The sequence below is a fragment of the Oncorhynchus mykiss genome, chromosome 15, assembly GCF_057628025.1.
Source record: "Oncorhynchus mykiss isolate SJ-2025 chromosome 15, ASM5762802v1, whole genome shotgun sequence".
Lineage (NCBI taxonomy): Eukaryota > Metazoa > Chordata > Actinopteri > Salmoniformes > Salmonidae > Oncorhynchus > Oncorhynchus mykiss.
In genome coordinates, this window is record NC_143036.1 from 234,352 (window position 1) to 245,576 (window position 11,225).

At 42.1% G+C, this 11,225-nt stretch overlaps 1 long non-coding RNA gene across 1 annotated transcript; it reads left to right on the plus strand.

The window, feature by feature from the left end:
• The first annotated feature begins 573 nt into the window (after positions 1-573).
• LOC118938907 (uncharacterized) lies at positions 574-2,520 on the plus strand. Its single transcript, XR_016487010.1, has 3 exons — positions 574-728; positions 806-852; positions 2,135-2,520. It is a non-coding gene; the product is annotated as an uncharacterized LOC118938907 (long non-coding RNA).
• The last annotated feature ends 8,705 nt before the right edge of the window (positions 2,521-11,225 follow it).

Consider the following 11,225-nt stretch of genomic DNA (forward strand, 5'->3'; position numbering starts at 1 on the left):
AACCATCCGATTGTGTGATTTTCTGTTTCAAAGGAAAACACACATCAAATTAGGCAATGGTGGTGCCTGGTTCTCCTGCAGAACTTTCCCATGCCGTAAGTCTTAAACATTATAAAAACCTTTCATTTGCATCCTTAAAATCACCTGTTTCACTGGAGCCAGACTGACCTGACATACATTCAATATGAACATATATTCAGGTATGTCAATCACTCACTAAGGTCTGAAGAAGAGAGGCAGCAAAAACAAAACACACTACAGGTAGGAGGTGTCCTATGATGAGTGGTATAGTCTTAAACCAATGTTTAAAGACTTAACCCCCCCACCCTCATATGATGAGTGGTATAGTCTTACACCAATGTTTAAAGACTTAACCCCCCCACCCTCATATGATGAGTGGTACAGTCTTACACCAATGTTTAAAGACTTAACCCCCCCCACCCTCATATGATGAGTGGTGTAGTCTTAAACCAATGTTTAAAGACTTAACCCCCCCACCCTCATATGATGAGTGGTATAGTCTTAAACCAATGTTTAAAGACTTAACCCCCCCCACCCTCATATGATGAGTGGTACAGTCTTAAACCAATGTTTAAAGACTTAACCCTCCCCTCCAATATATTTCAGAATGATGCAGAAGACGCCGACCCAGCCGCCCAAGAAGTCCCAGCATGTCACATCAGCATCCAGCCCTTCAGGATCAGCTATTATATAGGCTATTAGCTAAAGTAAGCTGCATTCTTGTACACAGATCCCTAGATGTTCCTTTACATTACTTAATGACCACAATCTGTTTTCTTTCTAGATGATACTGAAAACAAAATGCACAGCGAACTGGGAGCTGTGAACTGGGTATGTAGTCTACTGTGTGTAATGCTGGAGGCTTGTAGCATGGTGAACTGGGTATGTAGTCTACTGTGTGTAAAGCTGAAGGCTTGTAGCATGGTGAACTGGGTATGTAGTCTACTGTGTGTAATGCTGAAGGCTTGTAGCATGGTGAACTGGGTATGTAGTCTACTGTGTGTAATGCTGAAGGCTTGTAGCATGGTGAACTGGGTGTGTAGTCTACTGTGTGTAATGCTGAAGGCTTGTAGCATGGTGAACTGGGTATGTAGTCTACTGTGTGTAAAGCTGAAGGCTTGTAGCATGGTGAACTGGGTATGTAGTCTACTGTGTGTAATGCTGAAGGCTTGTAGCATGGTGAACTGGGTGTGTAGTCTACTGTGTGTAATGCTGAAGGCTTGTAGCATGGTAACTGGGTATGTAGTCTACTGTGTGTAATGCTGGAGGCTTGTAGCATGGTAACTGGGTATGTAGTCTACTGTGTGTAAAGCTGAAGGCTTGTAGCATGGTGAACTGGGTATGTAGTCTACTGTGTGTAATGCTGAAGGCTTGTAGCATGGTGAACTGGGTATGTAGTCTACTGTGTGTAAAGCTGAAGGCTTGTAGCATGGTGAACTGGGTATGTAGTCTACTGTGTGTAATGCTGAAGGCTTGTAGCATGGTGGACTGGGTGTGTAGTCTACTGTGTGTAATGCTGAAGGCTTGATGCATGGTGAACTGGGTATGTAGTCTACTGTGTGTAATGCTGAAGGCTTGTAGCATGGTGAACTGGGTATGTAGTCTACTGTGTGTAATGCTGAAGGCTTGTAGCATGGTGAACTGGGTGTGTAGTCTACTGTGTGTAATGCTGAAGGCTTGATGCATGGTGAACTGGGTATGTAGTCTACTGTGTGTAATGCTGAAGGCTTGTAGCATGGTGAACTGGGTATGTAGTCTACTGTGTGTAATGCTGAAGGCTTGTAGCATGGTGAACTGGGTATGTAGTCTACTGTGTGTAATGCTGAAGGCTTGTAGCATGGTGAACTGGGTGTGTAGTCTACTGTGTGTAAAGCTGAAGGCTTGTAGCATGGTGAACTGGGTATGTAGTCTACTGTGTGTAATGCTGAAGGCTTGTAGCATGATGAGATATAATAGTTGTGATGACTTGTTGAGTAGTTATAGATATCACTGAAAACCCCTTTAGTAATAGTGTCTTTTGTTTGCATGGTGGTATTGTGAAAGTTGGGTGTAGTTTGTCTTGATCATCCAATGAGGCACTACTATTAATATATATTCTTCCTTTTTCTTCAAGGAAGCAGATGTCCTTCTAAGGGACACCCTAGATGCAACAAGGTGGTGCAAACGCCAAACATTTAAAGGCACCGTTTCCCTCCCTAGTATAATTAGGATGGACAGGGAAGACCGCATTACAACCCTTAAAGAACTACGGTTGTATGATGGCCTGGATGAAGAGGAAAATATTCTCCTCAAGGAACCCTTCATGTTACACAGAGATAATGAGTTGTTCTATGTGGAGGCAGTTGACAACAAGAACATTACTGTCTTTGCCTCTTCAAAGGAGCAGGAGTCAAGCCATTTTTGAGGAGTGGTCAAACCTTGTTTTTGTTGTGTTAATTGTTTCAGTTGTTAATTGTGTTGTTTAGTAAAGATGATGTAAAAGTCACCCGAGTCTCTGATCTCTGTACTGGAGCTGGTATAACTTAATGGACAAAGCACATTCAGCTTGTCAGTATGTCTATATAGTATAGTCTCCATTCTCATGAGGAAAGTAAATAGCATTATAAATCAGGACAGGTAGTAAGTGTGTGTGTGTGTGTGTGTGTATGCTCAATGAAATTATATAATTACATAGTTATAATATTTATCAACACAATTTTAACAGTACATGACAGACACAAGTCTGTTGTTCACTGCAACAATATCAGTAGCTTGTCTCAAACATAGCATGAAGCAAAAAGTGTTGCAACACATCTGCTGGTGCCGCTTTATATAATATTTCTTACACTCATCAAAAATGAAATATGTCTGTATTCAACGTGTGCTTGTGTTCAGTGTGTGACTGTGTTCAGTGTGTGACTGTGTTCAGTGTGTGACTGTGTTCAGTGTGTGACTGTGTTCAGTGTGTGACTGTGTTCAGTGTGTGACTGTGTTCAGTGTGTGACTGTGTTCAGTGTGTGACTGTGTTCAGTGTGTGACTGTGTTCAGTGTGTTTGTGTTTCGCTTGTGTTCAGTGTGTTTGTGTTCAGTGTGTTCAGTGTGTTTGTGTTTCGCTTGTGTTCAGTGTGTTTGTGTTCAGTGTGTGTTTGTGTTCAGTGTGTGTTTGTGTTCAGTGTGTGTTTGTGTTCAGTGTGTGTTTGTGTTCAGTGTGTGTTTGTGTTCAGTGTGTGTTCAGTGTGTTTGTGTTCAGTTTGTGTTCAGTGTGTTTGTGTTCCGTTTGTGTTCAGTGTGTGACTGTGTTCAGTGTGTGACTGTGTTCAGTGTGTGACTGTGTTCAGTGTGTGACTGTGTTCAGTGTGTGACTGTGTTCAGTGTGTGACTGTGTTCAGTGTGTGACTGTGTTCAGTGTGTGACTGTGTTCAGTGTGTGACTGTGTTCCGTTTGTGTTCAGTGTGTTTGTGTTCCGTTTGTGTTCAGTGTGTTTGTGTTCCGTTTGTGTTCCGTTTGTGTTCAGTGTGTTTGTGTTCCGTTTGTGTTCAGTGTGTTTGTGTTCCGTTTGTGTTCAGTGTGTGACTGTGTTCAGTGTGTGACTGTCAAAATTCAGATGGTCAAAAAAGTGGGCGGGGCCAACCGTTTGACTCCTCCCACATTGAGCCAGAATTGCACCCTGGGGTCAGGGGGACTTGTGCAGCTCCGAAAGCTACTCCATTGTTTCAGTTTAAACTGCTGTGAATAGCCTATGTTATTTGAATAACCACTCAAAAGCCTGGTGTTTTGAATGAATATTCATCACTTCAAAATAAGTGCATCTAGCCTGCCTGACTGGGAACCCATTTGGATCAGTTGTGTTTGTTTTTTTAATCAGCAGTTTAGCCTACAAGGTCCAGGCACATTAGCAGGACAGTAATATGATGTATCAGCTAACAGAAACATGCTTATACAGGGATTTCTAGTGGGTCAAATTAATTATGATAATACGCGAGCATTGAGGGAAGTTGCATCCATCTTTTCCAAGTTTGGCTTCTGAGTTTTAAAAGTGTTTGAACATTGGGTGGATAAGTAACTTCTCAAAAGCATCTGGCTACTGAAGGGGAATGTTCACATAAGGCAGCGGTTCGACAAGAATTCAGCAGAGCGAGTTTGTATGAAGGTCTGGTTATTAAATGGGTACATAGTTCTATAGTAATATTCTCTAAAATGCTCTGTTGACAGACAAACTTTGCTGCCCTGTTTGCAGTCGTCCACATGGCTGGGTGAACCTATTCAAGTAAGTCAATACATTTAGAAAATGTGAGAAAAACAATGTATTATTAGCTAACTAGCTACAGTGCAGACTAACTCAAATGAGCTGCTAAATGGCTATCTATCTAGCCAACTTTACATACTGCATGGATAGCTGACTAAGATCATTAAATATCACCAGCTACCTAACTTAATATTAGCTATCTTGATGTATTTATCACTGTAAAAAAAAACAACTCCAAATGCATTTGTAGGTATCTAGCTAACAGCCATGGAGGAGGGTGAGAGACTTTCAAGGTGAGAGAGTAGGCTATTCTGGATAGGGCAGGTACTTTTGTGTAGTTCCAGTCCCTAGAAGTGAGGATGGAGATAATAGTAACATAATATTCATTGCTGTGTAATTTGAGTATTATGAAGTCTGTTTCTTGTAAGGTTTTCTGTCCTCAGATAAAGAGAGCTGTGAAAGCCAGTCTACATATGAAGAGGTCCCAATGAAGAGCAGTGGTTCTCAGTCCTGGGGACTGAGGGGCACATTTTTGTTTTGCCTTCGCACTGCACAGCTGATTCAAATGATCAAGTCATCATCAAGCTTTATGCATTCATTTGTGATGCCATCCTTGATACAATCCTGTTGTCACATGCACATATGTGTGTACACATACATCTATCAATCCAATGTGATCATGATTTGTTATCAGGGATATTATACTTTAGTAATCCCCAATAACCTGGTGATGTAACAGTCTAATAATTACATTGTGTTCCATATTCCTACAGATACCTTGTAACTGGAGATCCCTTCAAAACGATTGCCTACAGTTAACGTGTAGGGCACTGCAAGGTTGTGTGACCAGGGCCATCTGGGACTGCCTCCTGGAGGAATTAATGTGTGTGAACCCTACCTGTGTCCTGCATAACTTCATGAGGATGGACACGAGGACCAGGAGGGGATCTGCAGCTCGCCGCTGTGTGCCAGAGGAGAAGTCTGCTGCTCTGCAGGAGGGTTCAAGGATGGGGACCAACAACACAGCAAGAGAGGCAATCTGTGTGTGGAAGATCTTCAACTCCTACTTCTTCGAACAGGGTGCTGTTCCCTGGCAACACCATAGACTACACTATGCACAACCAAAGGCTCTTTTAAGAGCCATCCATATTGCAATAAGAGTATTCTTCAATTTCCTTAGCTATTTCAACTGCAGTTATTCAATTCCCAGTTTCTCTCCCTATGATTTCTACTTCTCAGGTGAGGGTGCTGTTTAGGTAAGGGTGTGATTTATTGTTATTTAAAATAAATAAAAAATTCACCTTTATTTAGCCAGGTAGGCAAGTTGAGAACAAGTTTTAATATACAACTGCAACCTGGCCAAGAATAATGCAAAGCAGTTGGACACAAACAACAACACACATGTACTGTAGTTACACATGGAGTAAAACAAACATACAGTCAATAATACAGTTGAAGAAAATCTATATACAGTGTGTGCAAATGAGGTAAGAAAAGGGAGGAAAGGCAATAAATAGGCAGTGGTGGTGAAGTAATTACATTATACCAATTAGACACTAGAGTGATTAATGTGCAGAAGATGAATGTGCAAGTAGAGAGAGAGGGGTGCAAAGGAGCAAGATAAATAAATACAGTGTGGGGATGAGGTAGTTGGATCGGCTATTTACAGATGGGCTATGTACAGGTGCAGTGATATTTGAGCTGCTCAGACAGCTGGTGCTTAAAGCTAGTGAGGGAGGTAAGAGTCTCCAGCAGCAGAGAACTGGAAGGAAATGCAACCAAAGGAGGAATTGGCTTTGGGGGTGACAAGAGAGATATACCTGCTGGAGCGCGTGCAGCTATGGTGACCAGTGAACTGAGATAAGGCAGGGCATTACCTATCAGAGACTTACAGATGACTTGAAGCCAGTGGGTTTGGCGACGAGTATGAAGCAAGGGCTAGCCAACGAGAGTGTACAGGTCGCAGTGGTGGGCAGTATATGGGGCTTTGATGACAAAACAAATGGCACTGTGATAGACTGCATCCAATTTGTTGAGTAGAGTGTTGGGGGCTATTTTGTGAATGACATCGCAAAAGACGAGGATCGGTAGGATGGTCAGTTTTACGAGGGTATGTTTGGCTGCATGAGTGAAGGATGCTTTGTTGGGAAATAGGAAAGGGATTCTAGATTTAATTTTGGATTGGAGATGCTTAATGTGAGTCTGGAAGGAGAGTTTACAGTCTAACCAGACACCTAGGTATTTGTAGTTGTTCACATATTCTAAGTCAGAACCGTCCAGAGTAGTGATGCTGGACGGGCGGGCAGGTGTGGGCAACGATCGGTTGGAGAGCATGCATTTAGTTTTACTAGCATTTAAGAGCAGTTGGAGGCGACGGAAGGAGAGTTGTATGGCATTGAAGCTCGTCTGGAGGTTAGTTAACACAGTGTCCAAAGAAGGGCCAGAAGTATACAGAATGGTGTCGCCTGCGTAGAGGTGGATTAGAGAATCACCAGCAGCAAGAGCGACTTCATTGATGTATACAGAGAAGAGAGTCGGCCCGAGGTTTGAACCCTGTGGCACCCCCATAGAGACTGCCAGAGGTCCGGACAATAGTCCCTCCGATTTGACACACTGAACTCTGTCAGAGAAGTAGTTGGTGAACCAGGCGAGGCAGTCATTTGAGAATCCAAGGCTGTTGAGTCAGCCGATAAGAATGTGGTGATTGACAGAGTCGAAAGCCTTGGCCAGGTCGATGAATACTGCTGCACAGTAATGTCTCTTATCGATGGCAGTTATGATATTGTTTAGGACCTTGAGCGTGGCTGAGGTGCACCCATGACCAGCTCTGAAACCAGATTGCATAGCAAAGAAGGTACGGTGGCATTCGAAATGGTCAGTGATCTGTTTAACTTGGCTTTCGAAGACCTTAGAAAGGCAGGGTAGGATAGATATAGGTCTGTAGCAGATGTCTGTAATGTCTGTACAAAAACAAAACACCCATAGTCACCCAAGTCACCCATATAGAAAATGTTTTGAACAATTAGACACCCTATAACCCATTTACTAATTTATCAATCTGACTAATGGATTGTGTTAACCTGCTTACTGTGCAGTAAGCAGGCTCAGGTGTATAACTGAGGCTCCTTCCACCTTCAAAGAATTGGCCAGAGGACCGACCATGGAGAATAGTAAGACACTTCATTATTTCTATAACTATGCTGCATTGTTTGTCCTCGTGTGTCCGTTCATGTTTTTTAGCATAAAGTACTCTGCAGCCACTTAGTGTGGACACCAGGTGAGGCCACACACACAGATTCCTGTTGAACACTGTCACTTTAACTACCTTGTTTTGTTAATAACAGTCTCTCTCCTTCACTTCATCCCTCTCTCCCTTTCTCCCTAAATGACCTAGGTTATATCAGTTGTCGGTGAATCCCTCCCACATGTGAACTGGCTACATAGAGAGCACAGCATGATCAGAGGTGGGAGGTCACTTGGTCAGGTCAACATGAAGTATTGTTAGAGATGCTTTACATTGAGATATAGATAGAGATGCAGTAGTCCCAGAGTTAATGATCCAAGGTCAGTTTTGCATATCACCTCCTGATGATTATGATGACTGAGAGCGTTAGCATGTTTAAGCCTTAGAATTAAAAAAATACATCTCTCTCTCTCTCCATCTGTAGGTATGTTTTGATGTGAGAGAGGATGCCAACCCCCAGTCCCGTCATCACCACGTCGTTACCCACTCTTAAAATAACCTTCGGGACAACTGGGAGCCCAAGGCTGGTTAGGAGACACCACTAGAGACACTATTATGTAATTGTGATGAACTGAGTGAATATTAGGGTAGCACTGTGATTCATTAATCATATGCTGCCTTCCCTGATCCTGCAGTTGAAGTCGGAAGTTTACATACACCTTAGCCAAATACATTTAAACTCCGTTTTTCACAATTCCTGATATTTGATCCTAGTAAAAATTCCCTGTCTTAGGTCAGTTAGGATCACCACTTAATTTTGAGAATGTGAAATGTCAGAATAATAGTAGAGAATTATTTATTTCAGCTTTTATTTCTTTCATCACATTCACCAGTGGGTCAGTGGGTGAGACGTTTACGTACACTAAATTAGTATTTGGTAGCATTGCCTTTAAATTGTTTAACTTGGGTCAAATGTTTCGGTTAGCCTTCCACAAGCTTCCCACAATAAGTTAGTGAATTTTGGCCCATTCCTCCTGACAGCTGATGTAACTGAGTCAGGTTTGTAGACCTTGCTTGCACACGCTTTTTCAGTTCTGCCCACACATTTTCTATAGGATTGAGGTCAGGGCTTTGTGATGGCCACTCCAATACCTTGACTTTGTTGTCCTTAAGCCATTTTGCCACAACTTTGGAAGTATGCTTGGGGTCATTGTCCATTTAGAAGACCCATTTGCGACCAAGCTTTAATTTCCTGACTGATATCTTGAGATGTTGCTTCAATATATCCACATAATTTTCCTCCCTCATGATGCCAACTATTTTGTGAAGTCCACCAGTCCCTCCTGCACCAAAGCACCTCCACAACATGATGCTTCCATCCCCGTACTTTACTGTTGGGATGGTGTTTTTCTGCTTTTAAGCCTCCCCCTTTTCCTCCAAACATAACGATGGTCATTATGACCAAACAGTTCTATTTTTGTTTCATCAGACAGGAGGACATTTCATTTTCGTTGCAAACCGTAGTCTGGCTTTTTCATGGCGGTTTTGGAGCAGTGGCTTCTTCCTTGCTGAGCGGCCTTTCAGGTTATGTCAATATAGGACTCGTTTTACTGTGGATATAGATACTTTTGTACCTGTTTCTTCCAGCATCTTCACAAGGTCCTTTGCTGTTGTTCTGGGATTGATTTGCACTTTTTGCACCAAAGTACGTTCAGCTCTAGGAGACAGAACGCATCTCCATCCTGAGCGGTATGACGGCTGCGTGGTCCCATGGTGTTTATACTTGCGTACTATTGTTTGTACAGATGAACGTGGTACCTTCAGGGGTTTGAAAATTGCTCCCAAGGATGAACCAGACTTGTGGTGGTCTACAATTGTTTTTCTGAGGTCTTGGCTGATTTTTATTTTCACATGTTGTCAAGCAAAGAGACACTGAGTTTGAAGGTAGGCCTTAAAATACATCCACAGGTACACCTCCAATTGACTCAAATTATGTCAATTAGCCTATAAGAAGCTTCTAACGCCATGACATCATTTTCTGGAATGTTCCAAGCTGTTTAAAGGCACAGTCAACTTAGTGTATGTAAACTTTTGACCCACTGGAATTGTGATACAATGAAATAATCTGTAATGCACAAAGTAATCAAATCACATTTTTTTTATATAGCCCTTCATACATCAGCTGATATCTCAAAGTGCTGTACAGAAACTAAGCCTAAAACCCCAAACAGCAAGCAATGCAGATGTAGAAGCACGGTGGCTAGAAAAACTCTCTAGAAAGGCCAGAACCTAGGAAGAAACCTAGAGAGGAACCAGGCTATGAGGGGTGGCCAGTCCTCTTCTGGCTGTGCCGGGTGGAGATTATAACAGAACATGGCCAAGATGTTCAAATGTTCATAAATAATAATAACAATAATCACGGCAGTTGTCGAGGGTGCAGCAAGTCAGCACCTCAGGAGTAAATGTCAGTTGGCTTTTCATAGCTGATCATTAAGAGTATCTCTACCACTCCTGCTGTCTCTAGAGAGTTGAAAACAGCAGGTCTGGGACAGGTAGTACGTACGGTGAACAGGTCAGGAATCCATAGCCGCAGGCAGAACAGTTGAAACAGGAGCAGCAGCACGGCCAGGTGGACTGAGGACAGCAAGGAGTCATCATGCCAGGTAGTCCTGAGGCATGGTCCTAGGGCTCAGTTCCTCCGAGAGAGAGAAATAACGAGAAAGAGAGAATTAGAGAGAGCATACTTAAATTCACACAGGACACCGGATAAGACAGGAGAAGTACTCCAGATATAACAAACTGACACTAGCCCCCCGACACATAAGCTACTGCAGCATAAATACTGGAGGCTGAGACAGGAGGGGTCAGGAAACACTGTGGCCCCATCCGACCTACACATTTCTTTGTACAAAGTAGATGTCCTAACCGACTTGCAAAAACTAGTTAACAAGAAATTTGTGGAGTGGCTGAAAAACTAGTTTTAATGACTCCACCTGAAGTGTATGTAAACTAGTTTTAATGACTCCACCTGAAGTGTATGTAAACTAGTTTTAATGACTCCACCTGGAGTGGATGTAAACTAGTTTTAATGACTCCACCTGAAGTGTATGTAAACTAGTTTTAATGACTCCACCTGAAGTGTATGTAAACTAGTTTTAATGACTCCACCTGGAGTGGATGTATACTAGTTTTAATGACTCCACCTGAAGTGTATGTAAACTAGTTTTAATGACTCCACCTGAAGTGTATGTAAACTAGTTTTAATGACTCCACCTGGAGTGGATGTAAACTAGTTTTAATGACTCCACCTGAAGTGTATGTAAACTAGTTTTAATGACTCCACCTGAAGTGTATGTAAACTAGTTTTAATGACTCCACCTGGAGTGTATGTAAACTAGTTTTAATGACTCCACCCGAAGTGTATGTAAACTAGTTTTAATGACTCCACCTGAAGTGTATGTAAACTAGTTTTAATGACTCCACCTGAAGTGTATGTAAACTAGTTTTAATGACTCCACCTGGAGTGTATGTAAACTAGTTTTAATGACTCCACCCGAAGTGTATGTAAACTAGTTTTAATGACTCCACCTGAAGTGTATGTAAACTAGTTTTAATGACTCCACCTGAAGTGTATGTAAACTAGTTTTAATGACTCCACCTGGAGTGTATGTAAACTAGTTTTAATGACTCCACCTGAAGTGTATGTAAACTAGTTTTAATGACTCCACCTGAAGTGTATGTAAACTAGTTTTAATGACTCCACCTGAAGTGTATGTAAACTAGTTTTAATGACTC